General features: G+C 40.2%; 1 protein-coding gene across 1 annotated transcript in view; it reads left to right on the plus strand.

The window, feature by feature from the left end:
* GRIN2B (glutamate ionotropic receptor NMDA type subunit 2B) overlaps positions 1-18,967 on the plus strand; it is a 1,689,627-nt gene that overhangs the window by 1,078,039 nt on the left and 592,621 nt on the right. The gene's annotated exons all lie outside the window — the stretch shown is intronic.

Here is an 18,967-nt window from a genome sequence, read left to right on the forward strand (position 1 = left end):
CACACACCTTGAGTGTGTGGATGGGGGAATCAGAACATGGTTGGTGGTTGAATGGAAAAAAAAGTATATTGTATGCCTTAGGCCAGCCATACAGGGATTGAAACTTGGCTGGTTCAGCAATGACCTGGATCAACACTGCAGAAGCATCCACAGAGTGAAAATCATTAAAATGCCTTGCAACATTTGTAGAGTGGCATTTTTCAATGTTGTATAGATGGTTATGCAGGCGGTCCGCTAAATGCCTAGTGGTTCTACCTACGTATTTACCTTTGCGTACTCTGCAAGTTATAATATAAACATATCTCGTATTGCAATTATAAAAATATGGCAACTTGTGGTTTTTCCCACTGGCAGTAGAGATCACCACATCACCTCCCAGTATATGAGAGCAACACAGACAGTTGCTGTTACCACATTTGCATTTGCCTTTAAAATGCAGACAGGTAGTGCTTTGGATGCTCCTAGGATTGAAAAAACTGGGTAAGGCCGCATACACAACGTGCTGAAAAACACGAAGTTCAATGCTTCCAAGCATGCGTCGACTTGATTCTGAGTATGCACAGGTTTTTAACCGATGCTTTTGCATACTAACGATGGGTTTTGACCTATCGGTAAGGCGCCCATTGGTTAAATTTCAAAGCAAGTTCTAATTTTTTTTGACCGAAAGTTAACTGACCGATGGGGCCACACACGATCAGTTTGGACCGATGAAAAGGTCCTTCAGTCCGTTTTCATCGGTTTTGACCGATCGTGTGTACGCGGCCTAAGACTGTATTACCTAGTGTGGGAACTCTTTTTGAGACTACATTTATTTGATCCTTTTATATTTTATCACAAATTAGACCTTGGGGTAAGTAAACTCCAAACTGTATGATGTTGAAAAGGTACCGGTACGTTTTCTAGTATTCTTACACTGCTCTAACCTATTTTTATTGAGAAGATCAGCTCAGTTTTTACTCTTAGCTATATTTAAGGCTCTATCCAGCATCCACTTGGGATAACCATGATTTAAACAATGTGAGTATAGCCCAAGAGATTCCTGTTCAAATTGGTTCAAATTGGAATCGATCACTGCAAATTCTACACAGGTGTACAAAACTGTCCTACTGGAATACTTTTATTGGTGTGTTTTAGATGGGCAGACTGAGCTTGCAGCAAGCTGTTACCAGAAAGAGGTTTTCTGTATACTTTATCTCCCATACCCATTAAAGAAACATCCAAAAGGGAGATCTGATTTTTATTCATCTGTCCCGTGAACTTTATTATCATTTAATTATTATTTAAATAGGACAAAAAGATATACAGATTCCCACTTTGATCATCCACAACAAAGATATACTGAAAGTATACCTTGATATGGGTTCTAAAGGGTTTTCCTGCTCCAAAAATGTGGGACCACTCCCACCAGAACACCATGTCCTAACAAAGTGATGCCATCCATTTCACCTGTAGCTTCTAGCAGTAATCATTGTGTTCTGCCGGCTAGAAAGGCTCCCTTCATGGTGGACGGAAAGAAAATCACATCACCTATGGGCTGCTGTAGTCTGCATCAAATAGCGGAGATCAGTAAGGTAAAGAAAATAAATGGAGACTAAGACTTTCTGATATTTCCAGAAAATGGGTATGGGTTTGGCTTAAAGTATAAATACGCTTTCAACAAAAGTGCTCTAAAGCCACTCTTCCTAGTTGAGTGAACATCTCCAAATTCTTGTCTTGGGATTACAGTGACAGGAGGTGAGAAAAAATCTCCCCAGTGTAGTCCCTGACAAAAATATAAACCTGACAGAAATGCTAATTGTCTCCACTCCTCTCTACCCAAAAAAAAAAAAATACATGGGATTAGCTTTAACAAATGCATTTGTTGATTTGGTTTTGTATTTGGTTTCAGTATTACCTTAGTTTGTTGCACCTCAAGTGGGTATGGATTGTTGAGAGCATACTGCATGTCCTAAAAATATGTGACTTATTTCACTAAATGCATATTGCCACTAAAATGCATAAATATGTCTGTGTGCATGTAGACACACTGGGGGTTATTTACGAAAGGCAAATCCACTTGAAATCCACTTGCAAAGTGCACTTGAAATTGCACTAAAAGTACACTTGGAAGTGCAGTCACTGTAAATCTGAGGAGTAGATCTGAAATGAGGGATAGCAAACTAAAATGCTGTTTTTTATTTTCCTTGCATGTCCCCCTCGGATCTACTTTCAGTGCAATTTCAAGTGCACTTTGCACTTGTAGTGCCAAGGGGATTTGCCTTTAGTAAATAACCCCCACTGTGTCCAGGAAAATGCAGTAAGGATGAGCCAAACACCCCCCCCGGTTCGGTTCGCAGCAGAACAGGCAAAAATTTGTTCGAACACCGTTAAAATCTATGGGACACAAACATGAAAATTCAAAAGTGATAAGTTTAAAGATTAATATGCAAGTTATCGTCATAAAAAGTGTTTGGGGACCTGGGTCCTGCCCCAGGGGACATGTATCAATGTAAAAAAAGTTTTAAAAACTGTTGTTTTTTCTGGAGCAGTGATTTTAATAATGCTTAAAGTGAAACAATAAAAGTGAAATATTAAATCTTACATTTTGTACCTGGGGGTGTCTATAGTATGCCTGTAAAGTAGCGCATGTTTCCTGTGCTTAGAAAAGTCCCTTCACAAAATGACATTTCTAAAGGAAAAAAAGTCATTTAACCACCTGACAACCTATTTTGGCACTTCTCTCCTTCATGTAAAAATCTCAATTTTTTTGCTAGAAAATTAATCAGAACCCCCAAACATTATTTATATATTTTTTTAGCAGACACCATAGGGAATAAAATGGCGGTCATTGCAACTTTTTTTCTCGCACGGTATTTGCGCAATAATTTTTCAAACACTTTTTTTGGGAAAAAAAAACGGTTTCATGAATTAAAAAACAACAAAACAGTAAAGTTAGCCCAATTATTTTTGTATAATGTGAAAGATGATGTTACGCCGAGTAAATAGATACCTAACATGTCACGCTTTAAAATTGCGCACACTCATGGAATGGTGCCAAACTTCGGTATTTAAAAATCTCCATAGGCGACGCTTTAATTTTTTTTTACAGGTTACTATTTTCGAGTTACAGAGGAGGTTGTACAGAGGAGAATTGTTGCACACGCTCTAACGCACGCGACGATACCTCACATGTGGGCTTTGAACAGCGTTTACATATGTGGGTGGGACTTGCATGTGTGTTTGCTTCCGGGGACAGGGGTGTTTTTAAAAATATATATATATATATTTTTATTTTACTTAATTTTTTTTTTTTTTTACACTTTAAATGTAAACATCCCTTGTAATAGGAATCACTGTGACAGGTCCTCTTTATGGAGAGATGTGGGGTCAATAAGATCGAACATCTCTACTCCAGGCCTACAAGCATTAGAAAAAAATTCACAGATCTAATGCCGACTTTGTTTACTTCCGGGTACCGGGCGCGACGTCATAACATTCCGCCCGGACCTCGACAGTCATAGAGATGACTGGTGACCATTTGGTCACCAGTCATCTCTATGCTTTCTTGCCAGCGCTGGCCGATTCACTCTCCGGGCCCCCGATGGCACGGGAGAGCCCGGAGATGCACTGGATGGCGGCGGGAGGGGGGGCTGTCCCCTCCCGCTGCCTATAAGAACGATCAAGCGGCGGGACTGCTGCTTTGATCATTCTTATCGTGCAGAGAATCGGCGGCTGAAGACGGTGATATCTGAATGATGCCTGTAGCTGCAGGCATCATTCAGATATCACTGCACAAAGTCAAGGACGTCCATGGACGTCCTCGGTTGTCAAATGGTTAAATCTACTTGCGGCTATAATAAATTTGTAAAAAACGGAAAAAACACTGCGCTAAACAAAGAATTAAAGATGCTGCTAGTACCAAAAATATAGATACAAATATTTAAACAAAATAATGAAAGGAAGAGGTACAGCGCAAATTCTAGTGTATAGAAATTCTGATGTGATACCAGAAAATTCCTGGCGTGACGTGACACAAATAAGTGAAGGTGACACAAAATCGTAAGGTCAATTGCTATGCATCACTGAAACTAAACAATTGACTATAAATAAAAATGCACGTGAAAAGCAAAAATAACTTGTAAATGAAAACAATATATGAATGTGTATAAAATCTGTGAATGAATGAGATTGTGCAAGCAAAAAAGACTACAGGTGAGGTATTAGTCCATATGCTCCCAGATATCTTAAAGAAAACTTCTTTAGAAGAATGAACTTCACAGCGAATGTCTTCAGAAAAAAGGATAGTACAGGGCTGACACAACCTTCCACCAAGGCACACCTGAGTGACAAAACAATGCCCTTACCAGATGTGGAGACCACAACGGTGGTCAGACTGGACCCGGGTATATTTAGAGTCACCCAAATGACTGTATGTAGCACACTGGATCTGCTTCAAGCTATTTCCCATCAGTCAGAACGGATGAATGGCTCAGATGCAAAAAGAAAAAGGGCCCATAGTGCAACTTTGCAAAACAATTTAATGATCAAAGTAAAATATTGCACTTACAGATAGGTGGAGAATCATAAGCCCAATAAGGTGCACAAAGTGCGGTTTTAAAAGCTGGATCTCGGCGTCCTCTATGGCTTCCCCTTCCTGGGTCAGTTCAGGTTAGCGTGAAAAACGTCAGAGTGCAGGCCACGCCTATGCATTTCGTCATACGTGACGTCCTCTGGGACTGGCTGCTGGCTGCTGGGACTGGCTGCCAGTCCCAGACGACGTCATGTATGACGAAATGCATAGGCTTTTCACGTGCATTTTTATTTATAGTCAATTGTTTAGTTTCAGTGATGCATAGCAATTGACCTTACGATTTTGTGTCACCTTCACTTATTTGTGTCACGTCAGGAATTTTCTGGCTATAATAAATTGTTGGGTCCTGACAATACAGGTAAAAGTCATTGAAAAAAAACTACATGGGTCCCCCCCAATCCATTAACAGGCCCTTTGGATCTGGTATGAATATTATAGAGAACCCCAAACCCCCCCCAGAAAAATGTGTGGGGGGTTCCCCCAAATTCCATTACCAGGCCCTTCAGGTCTGGTATGCATATTAAGGGGAACCCTGCGCCAAATAAAAAAAAATGACGTAGGGGTCTCCCTCAAAATCCATACCAGACCCTTCAGGTCTGATATGGATTTTAGGGAGAACCTTGCGCTAAAATAAAACAAATGGCGTGGGGTTCCCCCCAAAAATCCATACCAGACCCGCTCTCTCATCCCCCCTCTGCCAGTTTGCGTGCTCGGATAAGGGTCTGGTATAGATTTTTGGGGGGAACTCCACTCCTTTTTTTTATTTTGGTGCAGAGTTCCCCTTAATATGCATACCAGACCTGAAGGGCCTGGTAATGGAATTTGGGGGGACCCCCACGCATTTTTTTTTGGTTCGGGGTTCCCCTTAATATTCATACCAGACCCAATGGACCCATGTTGTTTTTTTCAATGACTTTTATTTGAATTGATGGGACCCGACCATTCATTATAGCCGCGAGTAGTTTTAAATTACTTATTTTTTTCCTTTTAGAAATGTAATTTTATGCAGGGACTGTTAGAAAAATGGGAAAATGCACTACTTTACAGGCATACTATAGACACCCCCCGGGTACGAAATTTAAAGGAATATTTCACTTACTGAAGTTTTTAAAACTTTCTTTTTGCATTGATACATGTCCCCTGGTGCAGGACCCAGGTCCCCAAACACGTTTTATGACAATAACTTGCATATTAACCTTTAAAATTAGCACTTTGATTTCTCTCATAGACTTTTAAAGGGTGTTCCCGTGGATTTCTTTTTTTGCCGCAAACACCCCAAATTGTTCGCTATCCGGCGAACGGGCTAACAGCCAATGTTCGAGTCGAACGCATGTTTGACCCGAACATAAAGCTTATCCCTAATGGAGGTATGTTAAAACTGTAAAACAAAAACAAATAAAAAATCTGAGTGGTTACCAACAGCATTCATTTATTTAATAGGAAATTCAACACCTGATATGCCGCATATTGCTTCATGAAGAAGATGGCTTCTGACCGTGCACTTATAAGCTTCAACAATTCTCATATGTCAATCTTATCAGGTTGTCACTAGATGGTTTTGCGATTTTAACCACTTTAGACTTTTGAACACAGGAGATACATCCCAAAAAAAACTTCTGCAAAGTCTCTAAGAACTACCCCCTACATTCAGCTCCTCTGCCCAAGATGACAGCCAGGAATTGCTGTATAGATAAGATACAGTATCAGGCGAGGCTGTCAAAATGACAGTTGTTAATTGCTGGGCATAACAGCTGTCCACCACAAAATTACCCAATCTGGTGTCAATGAAATTTTGCTTAAAGTGATATGATCAACACAGGGCCATTTGTATGCAAACTATACCTATAAAAGTAGTGTGAATATACGGTACTTATATTTTTGGCCCGTGATGAAACACAGCTATTCACTGCTTTCCGGTCTATGTATGTATTTCATACTTCCAGATGCGTGGAAAACCAGCTTCCCTGCTACACACAGTGGTTTCTCCCTCTGTTTTATATAAATGTATATCTGAGCTGGTAGGAGGAAACCCCTGTATCAGGAGAAACAGGTATTCACCACACCCAAACTTTTAACAGCTAAGGAACAGCAAATCAGTTGCTTTTTAACACACAGGCTACCAGAAATGTAAATATATTCACTCTATTTTACAGATATGGTTTTTCAGTGCTTTTGAAGTACCCTTTTGCAGTGCTTTTCAGGCGCTTTTGAAGCGCTTCCCATTAATTTCAATGGTAAGGAGTGTTTATGAGGCGCTTTTTTAAGCGCTCCAAACATGCTCCAAAGTTTCTGCTTGCAGGACTTTTTTCAGTGCACTGTCCCAGTGTGTGAGCATCCATTGGAATTAATGGGAAGCAATTTTCAGGAGCTTTCCAGGCGTTATTATTGGTGCAAAAGCGCCTCAGGGTGAAAGGGGTCTAAGGGTCTTTTTGGGTAATATAAATAGTTTTTTTTTTTAAAGTGTTCTTTTTGTAGTATTTTTTTTATTTTACTTTATTTCTTTTCTTCTGTAAATACAAAAATAACGCAACAAATGAATCTATTGAGGCCATTTTTTGGGCACAAGAAAAGGTTTAGGATAGTTAAAGTATATGTGAACCATCACATTATAAAACAATCAATTCAGTTTAAAATATAAATGTTATTTTTCACAAAACCTCTGCTCTCAGTTTAGGGCTTGGTGAGGTGGGAAGGAGAAACAGCAGTACACTCTCGTCCCAGTAAATGGCGGTGTGTGTGTGGGGAGGGGGGGGGGGGTTGTCAGCACACATCTGGTCATTGGAGGTCAGTAGACTGTTCTCCCAGCACAGGTTGAAAACTGACCACACTGAGATGGATGTGTTTTCGTAGCTAGAGTATTCAGTTTAAAATAGGAAAGCAGGGGGACTGGCAGGGACGCGAGATATTGGGCACAAAGAAAGAAATACAAAAAGAGCAGGATACTTTTTAACACAAGTGGATGGTACAACAAGCACATATCAGGAATATTAAATGCTAAAGTAACATAAACAGTTTTTTTTAACCCTCCTAATCCCTTTAATGACAAAAATGCCTTATTAGCCCTTTCCTAGGGGGAAGGGGAGGAGCCTGGGAATGACACGGTTGGTGTGGAGGAGCAGCTAGATGGGAGCCCTTGCTCTCCAACCCAGCTCTGACCTAGGAAATAGGTAGCGACCGGCTCGGTCCCTCTCCCCGCCGGAACATCACCCCCGTGCTGTTGTGCTGACCCTGCGCTGAGCCCCCCCCCCTCTCTCTCCCCGGTCGGATCGGTCTGGTTGGCCCGAGGACCAGCAAAGGAAAGCTTGCATGGTGCACTTACCCGCACATAGGAGCTGGTCTCCCTGATTGAGCAGAGCCTCAAAGGACGGTGCATGGAGGGCAGCACGGCGTGCGGTGTAGGCGCCAGAGCCGGGATGCGGGTCCGAAGTCTCCCGCAGCATTAGAGTGTCCACGGCCAGTGTTCACGGCTAGCCTACTCTGCGGAGTGAGCGAGCAGTGATACTGAGGATACTGAGGAGAGACGTGAGCCATAACACATGGATCCTAATCCCGAATATGGAGCGTTGCTGGGTAAGAGGGAGACGCAGCACCTTGCAGCCTAGTAAACTGAGCAAGTAAGAGGTTTCTGGGTCCGGTTCTCAGAGTATTTCAACTGAATGGTAAATATCAGAATAACTGCAGAAGTCTTATCCTTTGCTATAAGAAGCATCAAAATGGTGAGTACACTGTATTGCATTAACTAAGAGGAAAAGACTACGGGGACACCTGACCTGACAGTTGCACCAAAGAAATCAACAGCTAGACTGTTCAGATATAATTAATCTGGGACATTTGCTCATCAAATTATCAATATTATTATCTATATTGTTTACTGGTAGTTTTCCTTTGGAACTATCAAGGTACCTTGAGAACAAGATTGGAACTCTATTAGCCTATTAGTTTCCTGTGACGCCCCATAGTAGACATCATACCTCATTGTTTGCAGCATACCTGTGATTGAGCAGTAACCAGAACTAAAACGAGGAAAACAGGTTGGCAAAAATACAGCTGATCACAGAGTACGGAATGTCTGTTTTGGGGGGGTCATGGGGCCAGACAGATACTAGAAATTGCTACAAAATATTATTGAATAGCAAAGAGCTTATGAAAGGAGAAACTGACTATAACCAAACATATTCCTGCCTATAAGCGTTTTTTTATATTCGGAAATCTGACAGGGTGAGAATAAGCAACGGGGAAACTATATGACTCCAGATATTACTATGAATAATGGTGTTGCAACAAAGTTTAACATCTGATATATTTGGATGAAACAAGCAGGAAAGCTGTTTTAACACAAGAAAATTGTCCCAAAAAGAAAAAAGGGGGAAAAATAGCCTTGGGATTGGTCTGTATCTACTGCTGTTCTCACGGCTGACCTGTGACTTATTGAGTAAGGAACCCGTCGGGGTTCCTGGGTCGCTATCTCCAGACCCTTTGTTGCCTTTTTTTTTTTTGCGGTTTTTGTGTAATTGTTCATCTCTCTGACTAATACGCACATAGTAAAGGCCAAGGGGAACATCTATTGAAAAGGAGCCTTGACTAGAGACAGTTTTGCTGTGACAAGTGTGTCCCCCTACTAGATTGGGTCTACTAATATGAGGTCTCTCCTGGGAGTTGCCTGCAATTTAATACAGTAGAGAAGTCACTTGGGGTTCTCTCCTGCTTCCCTCTCCCTCTTTAGTATTTTTTTGGTGTCTTCTTTTAGTATTGCGACATAAAAAATCATACATAGAGGGCCTACACTCTTACACTCCTAAACTGATTTTCCTATTGACTAGGTTTTTGAATCTATCCCCCCCCTCATTCAGAAATCTTAGAAGATAAGGGAAGGAAAAAAAAATTATCTATTTTTTGTTGTCTCTCCCTCCTCCCCCAGCAGCCACCCTCTAGGCCCAGTGGAGGTACGGGTTAATAAACTTGCCTACTGTGGGAACTGGAGTGGTAAAGGATGAGTACAAAGGGAAGAGGAGCGAGAGTCGGGGCAATCCCAAAAGTCCCCAGGTTAAGCCAAAGTCCGGGCCCGATGAACAAATTTGTGTCCTACGGGGGTAATGGCGACAACCAAGCTACGGAAAAACCACTAAGTGTTAAAAGTAGCCAGACAGAAAAAGATAAGAAAAAAGATAAGAAAAAAGGAGCCACTAATATACTGGCGGACCAAGAAACACTCTGAGTCTAGAATAGATCAAGAGGGAAAAATGGATCTTGAACAGAGAAATAAGGACGAGGAAGGGGATGCTGAAGGTCAATATAGTAAGCTAATAGAGTGGGACATGGAGATGGGGGACCCAGAGAGTACTCCTTCACCATTGCCCTAGAATTAGGGGAAAGGAGATCGTGCCAAAATAGAATTCCACCTTTGTTAAAGGAGCAAAAGAGCGCTAAAAGCGCCAAAGAGAAAAGGCTCTAAATGAAGACCATAGGGTCAAGGTGTGACCAGGGGGAGGTGGGGGGTGAAGGGGAGGGGTAATTTGGGAAGATCAGGGGGGGAGGGGGGGAGGGGATGGAGACTCGGATCTGTGTGCCACATAACAAAAAATATATACCTGCCTGAGAAGCGAAAAAAAAAAAAAAAAAAGGAAAGCTATGACAAATATAAACTTTATAACATATAATGTAAGAGGCCTCAGCTCCCCGGAAAAAAGGCATATGGTATTAAGAGAGGTGGAAAGGTATTCTGCAGAAATTGGATATGTGGGGGAAAAATTGCGCTAACTAGAAAAATTAGTGATAAGTGGTATGACCCAAAAAGCAGCCAGCACACAAACAAACAAAGTCCAGGCAAATAAATACAAAAAAGTGCAGCGCTAAAAAACATTAATGTGAAAAAAATGTTATATAAACATAAACAATTGAAGAAACACTTGTGTAGTGAATGGTAAATGGGAAGTTAGCTCATGAGAGCCAAAGTATATGTGTCTAGCGATCAAGCTAGTGGAAAACACTGGATAAATGCAAAAAAGCAATCAAAGTTCAATGATCTGTGGGGAGAGTTCATGAAACTGCTTCCAGCTGGAAAGGTGAATGCACTTCACAGATGATGTAAATTCAAACAAACAGTGGTAATGGCTTGTCTGTAGCAATCTCCACGTTGGTATAGGAAATAAAAAGGGTACTCTTACCAGCTGTGGTGGACTTGCATGCTAATACTAGCGCCAAGTCAGGTAAAGCGTGGTGGTCACAGCGGACCCTGGGTTTTGTGCAGATGGATGGCTCTGTTGGATGGTTCAGATGGTCGCTCCACTCAGGATATTGGAACCGATCTGGTCAGACGCTCTCTCCAAGGCAGAAACCCCAATGGGTGAGGCCAAATGATGGAAAAGGCCACACTCGTGGAACACAGCATATGTGAGGAATAAATGAAAAAATGCTCCAATGGTGCAGGTCAAACAAGTAAAAACCGTGAAGGCTTTATTTTGTTAAAAAATGTAGCAGTAAAATCACGTGAAATTGGAATCATAAAAAGCAGTATGGGGTACTCAGCATGTTACCCGACGCGTTTCGGCTCAAAGCCATCAACAGGGGCATGTGTCTGTACCCCCACACTGCAAGAAATTGTCTTCTTGCAGGAGACACATATAACATTGGATTCCGGTGTTAGACTTTATTCTCGGGCAGTCCCAACCTGGTATTATGGTGATTCTCCAAAGAAGAGAGCTAAGGGGGTCGCCATAGGAGTAGGGAAGAACATTTATTTTAAGGTAGAAGATAGGAAAGTTGACCCAGAGGGTCGCTATTTGTTTCTGAGAGGGGTCCTTCAAGGAAAAAAAATATGCTTGCAAACATATACTGCCCTAATAGACACCCTCAAAAATACCTTAGGGGGATTTTGAATGCTATAATGGATTTTAAACAGGGCTATGTAATCCTAGCAGGAGATTTCAATCTCTTAATGGAATATCATCTTGACAGTATGTCCGGTGCACAGAAGCGAGATACTAAACTTCGAATACTAAGAAAAAAAATGTTTAGCCAGTGTTTAATAGATCCATGGAGGATCACACACCCAAACAAAAAAGATTATACATATCACTCGTCTGTGCACGGAACATACTCAAGATTGGACTATATGATGGTAGACCACGAGTTATTGGAAGACGTAGTTAAAACCTAAATAGGTGTAATAACAATTTCAGATCACGCTCCGGTAATAGTGAAAATAAGATTTAAAGAGATAGAGCAAAGAAGAGGAACGTGGAATCTAAATGAAGAACTCATAGAGGACACAGAGGAAAGCAAGGCAGTAAAAAATACTTCATTTTAAACAACACATCTGATGTAAGCGCGGCTACTGTATGGGAGGCCCATAAGGCATATATTAGAGGGAAATTTATTTCCATAGGAGCAGGGGGAAAAAAGACAAGATAATTAAGTATGAAAAAATTAACAACACAGTTATATGAACTGGAGCAAACACATAAAGAGCGAGGAGAAAGCGAAGTACATCAGGAAATAGTGATAAAGAGGGCCCAGCTCAGAGACTTGATGAAGCTTGAAACTAGAAATATATTCAAAAATTTCATAAAAGAAAGTTATAAGTGGGGGAACAAACCAGGGAAATATTTAGCCAGAATATCTAAGGAAAAAAAAAAAACTACATAGAAAAAAAAACAAAACAAGAAGGGCAGGTGAAATATAAGACCTCTGAAATCGCGGAAGCTTTTCAGACTTTTTATAGTACATTATATTCAATTCGAACCAATGAAACTCTAGAGCAAGAAGAAAAAAAAATTAAAGAATACCTAAAAGAAGTTAATCTGCCAAAGACATCTCAAAATGATATTGAATCCCTAGAGGATCCAATAACTCAGGAGGAGATTTTTAAAGCCTTCCAGGAAACATCAAGGGGTAAGAGCCTAGGCCCGGATGGTTTGCCGATTAAATACTATAAAAAATTAAAAAAAAAGTTGGTCCCAGAGATGTGCAACTATTTCAATAAAATAGGAGAGGAAGAAGAAATAAGAAAATAATCGCTTCTTGCCAATATTTCTATTATTCCTAAAATAGGAAAAGATGGAACTTTGTGTTCCAACTATTGACCAATAGCATTGCTGAATGCCGATCTAAAGGTATATGCAAAAATATTGGCAACAAGGATAAAAAGTTTAATGCCCGAATTGATAAATACAGATCAGGCTGGTTTTGTAAAAGGCAGGGAAGGGAGAGATAATAGCATAAGGCCCTTATTGTTATTACAGCAAGACAAAAAAAAAAGAAACCCCCAGTCGTACTCATGTCATTAGATGCTGAAAAAGCATTTGACAGAGTCGACTGGGGGTTTATGATGGAAACCTTACAAAGCATAGGCCTGGGACCAAAATTTATGAAGTGGGTAAGGAATCTATATAGCCATCAGACGGCTAGGGTGAAGGTCAATGGGAGTGTGTCGTCGGTGTTCGAAATGAAAAATGGATCCAGACAGGGCTGCCCGCTCTTGCCCCTCCTATATGTAATAACACTGGAACCACTATTAGCAAAAATCCAGGGAAATCCGGACAGGGGGGGGGGGGGGTGATAGTGGGTGACGATGAACACAAGGTGGCGGCGTATGCAGACGTCATACTCCTATATTTGACCAAACTTAGAGTTTCACTGCCCAACGTTATAAAGGAAATAAAAAGATATGGCGAACTTTCCAACTTTAAAATAAACCCCAATAAAAACGGTAATCCTGAATCTGGGTATAGACAAAAGAGAAGCAGAAGAATTGCAGAAAGAATTCCCATTTACATGGGAAAAATAAGCTATAACATACTTAGGAATAAAGATCACACCAACAGTGGAAAAACTTTATTTGGCCAATTTTGCTCCTTTAATCAACGAAATCAAACAAGATTTGAAAAATCTTGCAAGAAAACCTATCTCCTGGATCGGTAGGATTAACGCTTTTAAAATGATGATACTACCGAAAATAACTTATAAATTTCAAATGCTCCCTATAAGAATACCACAAAGTTTCTTTAAGATAATTAAAACAGTAATCTTGAAATATATCTGGGCAGGCAAAAAGGCCAGAGTAAGCTATACACTGTTGAGCATGAAAAAAAAAAAGAGGTGGGTTGGCGCTCCCTGACATAAAAAGATATTACTTTGCTGTAGTATTAGCTAGACATGTACACAGAATTTTTTTTCGTTTTTTTTTGTTCTGTTTCGTATCGTTCCGTAGGTTCGTTCCCGTTCATTTTTCGTAAGACGCCAGTTTTCCTGTTCGTTCCCGTTCGTTTTTCGTACAACGCGATTTTTTTCGTATTCCGATCGCTTCGTATTTTGGTTACCGTTTTATTTTCGTACATGCGGGATGGTTCGTTATTCTGTTTAATTCATGTTCGTTACTTGTTAGACAATAATTTTCGTGAATTTTCATCATTTTGTACTTTCGTAAATATATTGCGGGATTCGCGGCACTTTCAACACGCGGCTCATCCATATTAACTATTGTTAAGCCCCATACACTTGGTCATACACTTGGTTTAACAACAAACATAAAAACGATCGTTTTACCGAACGTTCGTTCGTTTTTAAACTCCATCAGAAAACCATTTTTGGGTTCCAGGTTCAAAAGTCTAGCCAACTGATCTCTCCCTTCAGACGAAAATCCACAGAAAAGTTTATTTGGCTCTACTGTACTCAGCACAAAAGAGAAGCTGCTTCACTAACTAACTACACTCACTGTCCATTCAAAAAAACGAAAATTACATCTTATAACAAAAGATTTGCATTCTGTATTTTGAAACCAAATTACGAACAGAAAGAAGGAATTCATAATACAGAATACAAATCTTTTGTTATAAGATGTCATATGAACATACAAACAGAAAAAGGAATCAAACAAAATACAGAATGAAAATCTTTTGTTAGATGTCATATGAACATACGACTGAAAATCAAAATACGAACAGAACAAGGATTCAAACAAAATAAAGAATGCAAGTCTTTTGTTATAGATGTCATATTCGTTCTTTTGCCGTTTTCGTTTTGTCGTATTTTCGTCGGATCGTTCGTTCGTATTTGCGGTTGTTCGTTATGTGACTCATTCGTAATCCCGTCGTTTTCGTATTTTGGTGCTTAAATTTTTTCGTATGTACACATTACTCTGCTGGTACGAAAATAAAATTCGTACGAACGGGAATGCACATATCTAGTATTAGCTAGGTAAGTAGAATGGACAAATACACACACTAAAAAGAAGTGGGTACAGATGGAAGACACATTAAGTATGACACAATTAAATAGAAATGTTTGGATACCAACGAAGATTAGGAAACTGGGCACAGATACACACAGCATAACAAAGAATGTATTTAAAATACGGGACACAGTATTTAGACGGGAAACATGGGAGTACAACTCCCCATTAACTCCACTAGCAGGCACAAACTTTTTTCCACCAGGCAATAAGACACGGTTGGGAAAGCAATTGGGCGAGAAAAAATTTAAAGATATTGTCACACGTGGTAAAATAAAAGCAAGACAGGACATAAAAATGGGAGAAGGGGATCAACACTTGAGTGAATGGGAGTATTTACAGTTGAAACACTTTGTGAGCACCTTACCACAGCCAATTCGGGGTGACAAAACATTAAATCTGTTTCATGGAACAGATAAGCCAAAAAAACAGTAAGGAACAACTCTGGTTCCGGTGCTGCTAAATGCAGCAAATAGCCTGATCCCAAAAAATTGGCTGCATCCAAAAAGGCCATCAATAAAAGAGTGGATAGAGAGGGTAGATTATATAGCAGAAATGGAGTACCTTGCTCGAGGGGAGGTAGGAGGAGAGGACAGACAGTGGTGTGGGAGAAATGGAAAGCTTTAAAATCATCTGAAAAATTCATACAAGGTATGACAGAAATTGACAGGTGAGAAAATAAAAAGAAGTGACAAAGGTTGTAGGGCACACAGATCTGGGTAGGAGGGCGGAGGGGGGGGAGGAGGAAAAAAAAAAGACACAAGACTAGCCATGATATTAAGTTTGTATTTCCCAGAGGGGTTGAAGTGAATGATCATAATTGTTGATTCAAAAATGATAAACGAAGCAGTTGCACTAAAAAAAGAAAGAACATAAATATATCAAGACAGAAGAAAGATGCGAAAAAAAAGGGAAAAGAAAGAGAAAAAAAAGAAAAAAAGGAAAAACAAAGGGGGAAAAATGAAGAAAGAACCACGCATGATGCAAAGCCACAAAGGAGACGCTATGGGCGGTCGAACCGTGAGCAAGTCTCGCTGCCTAGTGTTGGCGGAGTCTGAAGCTCCCAACTGTCCCTAATTTTGAGGGACTGTCCCTGATTTGGAGCAATGTCCCTCGATCCTCCTTATTTGTCCCTCCATTTTTGTCTGATCTATATAGATGTAGGTAAAATGCACTTTTTATCTATCAAAAAGTGTTTCCCAATGTTAAACCTTTCATCCGATTTCTAAATTGCTGCATTTATAAATTCTAAAAGCCAATATACCTGTAAAGGAATAGTACCTGTAAAAAAAAGCACTTGTGGGTTTAACCAATCTTTTTTTTTTTTTTGCACAATTCTCCTTTAAGGGGTGTGGCAAGGGGTGTGTTCTATGCCTGCATACTTTTGCTGATAGGTGTCCCTCATTCACATCTCAAAAAGTTGGGAGATATGTGCTCCTAAAAACAATGCAATCCATGTGTGGTTATCACTATACATTATGTTTAAAATAGTACATGCACTCCCCCAGCATCAGGGATGTGAGGTGAGGTCAGTGGCTGGTAAGGCACTGACTAGAATCAGAGCCAGATACACACAGGTTACATATTCACAAGTTGCGTATTAATTTAACCATTAACCATTAACATATGTAAACGGCATTCAAACCACACATGTGAGGTATTGCCGTGAACGTTAGAGCAAGAACAATAATTCTAGCACTAGACCTCCTCTGTAACTCTAAACCTGTAAAAATGTAAGCATCGCCTATGGAGATTTTAAAGTACTGGCTTTTGGCCTTATTCCGCAAGTGTGCGCAATTTTAAAGCATGACATGTAAGGTATCTTTACTAAACGTAACATCATCTTTCATATTATAAAAAAAAACACGTTTGAAAAATTGCTGTGGAAATACTGTGTGACATAAAAGGTTGCAACAACCACCATTTTATTCCCCAGGGAGTCTGCTAAAAAAGAGATATAATGTTTGGGGCTCGAAATAATTGTCTTGCAAAAAAATTACGATTTTTACATGTAGGAGAGAAGTGTCAGAATTTGCCTATGTGGCAAGTAGGGATGAGCCGAACACTCCCTGGTTCGGTTCGCGGCAGAACATGCGAATGGACCGAAAGTCTGTGCGAACTTTTGAACACTGTTAAAGTCTATAGGACTCGAACGTCCAAAAAAAAGTGTGAATTTTAAAGGCTAATATGCAAGTTATTGTCCTAAAAAGTGGGGGACGAAGTCCTGCCCCAGGGGACATGTATCAATGCAATTTTTTTTTAAATGGCCGGTTTTTTGTGATCAGGGATTTTAATAATGCTTAAGGCGGAGGGCCACCTAAAAAAATATAATATATATTGTGACAGGAAGTCAGGTAAATCTGTGGGTGTTGTCACAGACCGGACATACATTTCTACCTTGTTTAGACAATACACCAATTGTTATTAGGCGTCGGCTGCAAATGTAGCCAGAAAAGGTCTAAGGGCGTTGGAAGACTTCAGCTGTTCAGAATGAGGCAATTAAGGCCTATATAAGTTATCCAGAGGATTACCACTGATTTGCTGCATCCTGAGGCTTTGTGAGTAAGGAGAGCAGTGTACTGAAAGTCTTCTGAGGAGGTGAGGAGAGGATTGATTTTTCTGTGTGATAAAAATCAAAAGACTATTGTTTTTCTGCTGTATGACCAGCAGTGTCTGCCCAGCACTAGGCTGTGCCAGACTCCGTAGATAGGTTCCTGTGTGGTGAAGATAGACGCCCCAAGTGGCCAGGGTTTATTTTATGTTTGATTTTGTTTATGCTGTTTGGATGCTTGCAATTGTTTTCAGCAAGATGGAAGAATAAACCAAAATCTTTGTTTTCAACCGTCTTCGACTGCCTGTCTGTATAAATTCAGTGTGTAGTGAACCCATCCAGGGGGTCACACACCCCGCTACTGAGCGAACCCCTTACAATATATATATATATATATATATATATATATATATATATATATATATATATATATATATGTATTAAAAGCCAGCAGCTACAAATACTGCAGCTGCTGACTTTTAATAAATGGACACTTACCTGTCCAGGGTGCCCTGTCAGCAGCACTGAATGTGCATTCCGAAAGAATGCTGGATGCAGGACAGTAGCTCAATTGCACACTGTGCAAGCTCTGGCCAGTGATCCATCCTCAAGACCCAGTAACCCAGGATTTTCGGTTGGAAAGGTCTCCAAGTCTGATCTTGCCCCTAGGTATTCCTGCACCATGTAAATGAGACGCTGGCGATGGTTGCTGGAACCGATCAAACCTTGGGGCTGCAGACTAAAAAATTGTCTGAACACTGGATAAGTTCCTCAACCTTACCCTTGTAACGTGGATCAAGAAGGGTTGCCAGCCAGTAATGACTCCTCTTCTTGATACCACGAATCAGAGGATCCTTTTGCAGGCTGTGCAGGATCAGCAAGGCCATGCAGCATAGGTTTGCTGAGGCATTCGGTCTGGAGACCTCTGGGTCACTAAGGACGACATGATCCACCTCCTCCCATCCACGTACAAGTCCATGGGTTTCTGGGGACTGAAAATGATCCCTTGAAGACTGCTGGTGGAGGTGATTTTGATTGGTCAAGTTTTGATCGATTGTTTATTAACTTGTTTCTAGGGTTCCTGCTAGATATAATCCATAGGGTGTGAGCATTTTTTCGTTACCACCTGTGACCCTGTGATTCCTAGGATCGCGATACAGTCAAGCATGAAGTTACATAATGAAGTTTAAAATGTAATTGATCGATTGATTCCAGATTTTTTGAATGTTTGTTAATCACATTTGTGATCAGTGTATAGGCATGATTCTCTGAAGAAGGGTGTTATCCAGAATAGCCCGAAACTGTTCTAATATCATGATTGCCTGATTATACAGATGATGATTTATTTTTGCCTTTGTCTTTTGACAAATTTCTTCAAAATATTTTTTTTTATAAATCTAGAGATTATCTATCTATCTATCTATCTATCTATCTATCTATCTATCTATCTATCTATCTATCTATCTATCTATCTATCTATCTATCTATCTAAATATATATATATTGTAAGATTGGGGGTTGTTAACTCTCGTGGTATGCGTTTTTTCAGTGATTCACACCAGTCAGGAACTATGTTTTAAGGGCATGGTAGCCCATTTTTATTAAAAAGGCAAAAATA

The sequence above is a fragment of the Rana temporaria genome, chromosome 7, assembly GCF_905171775.1.
Source record: "Rana temporaria chromosome 7, aRanTem1.1, whole genome shotgun sequence".
Classification (NCBI taxonomy): Eukaryota; Metazoa; Chordata; class Amphibia; order Anura; family Ranidae; genus Rana; species Rana temporaria.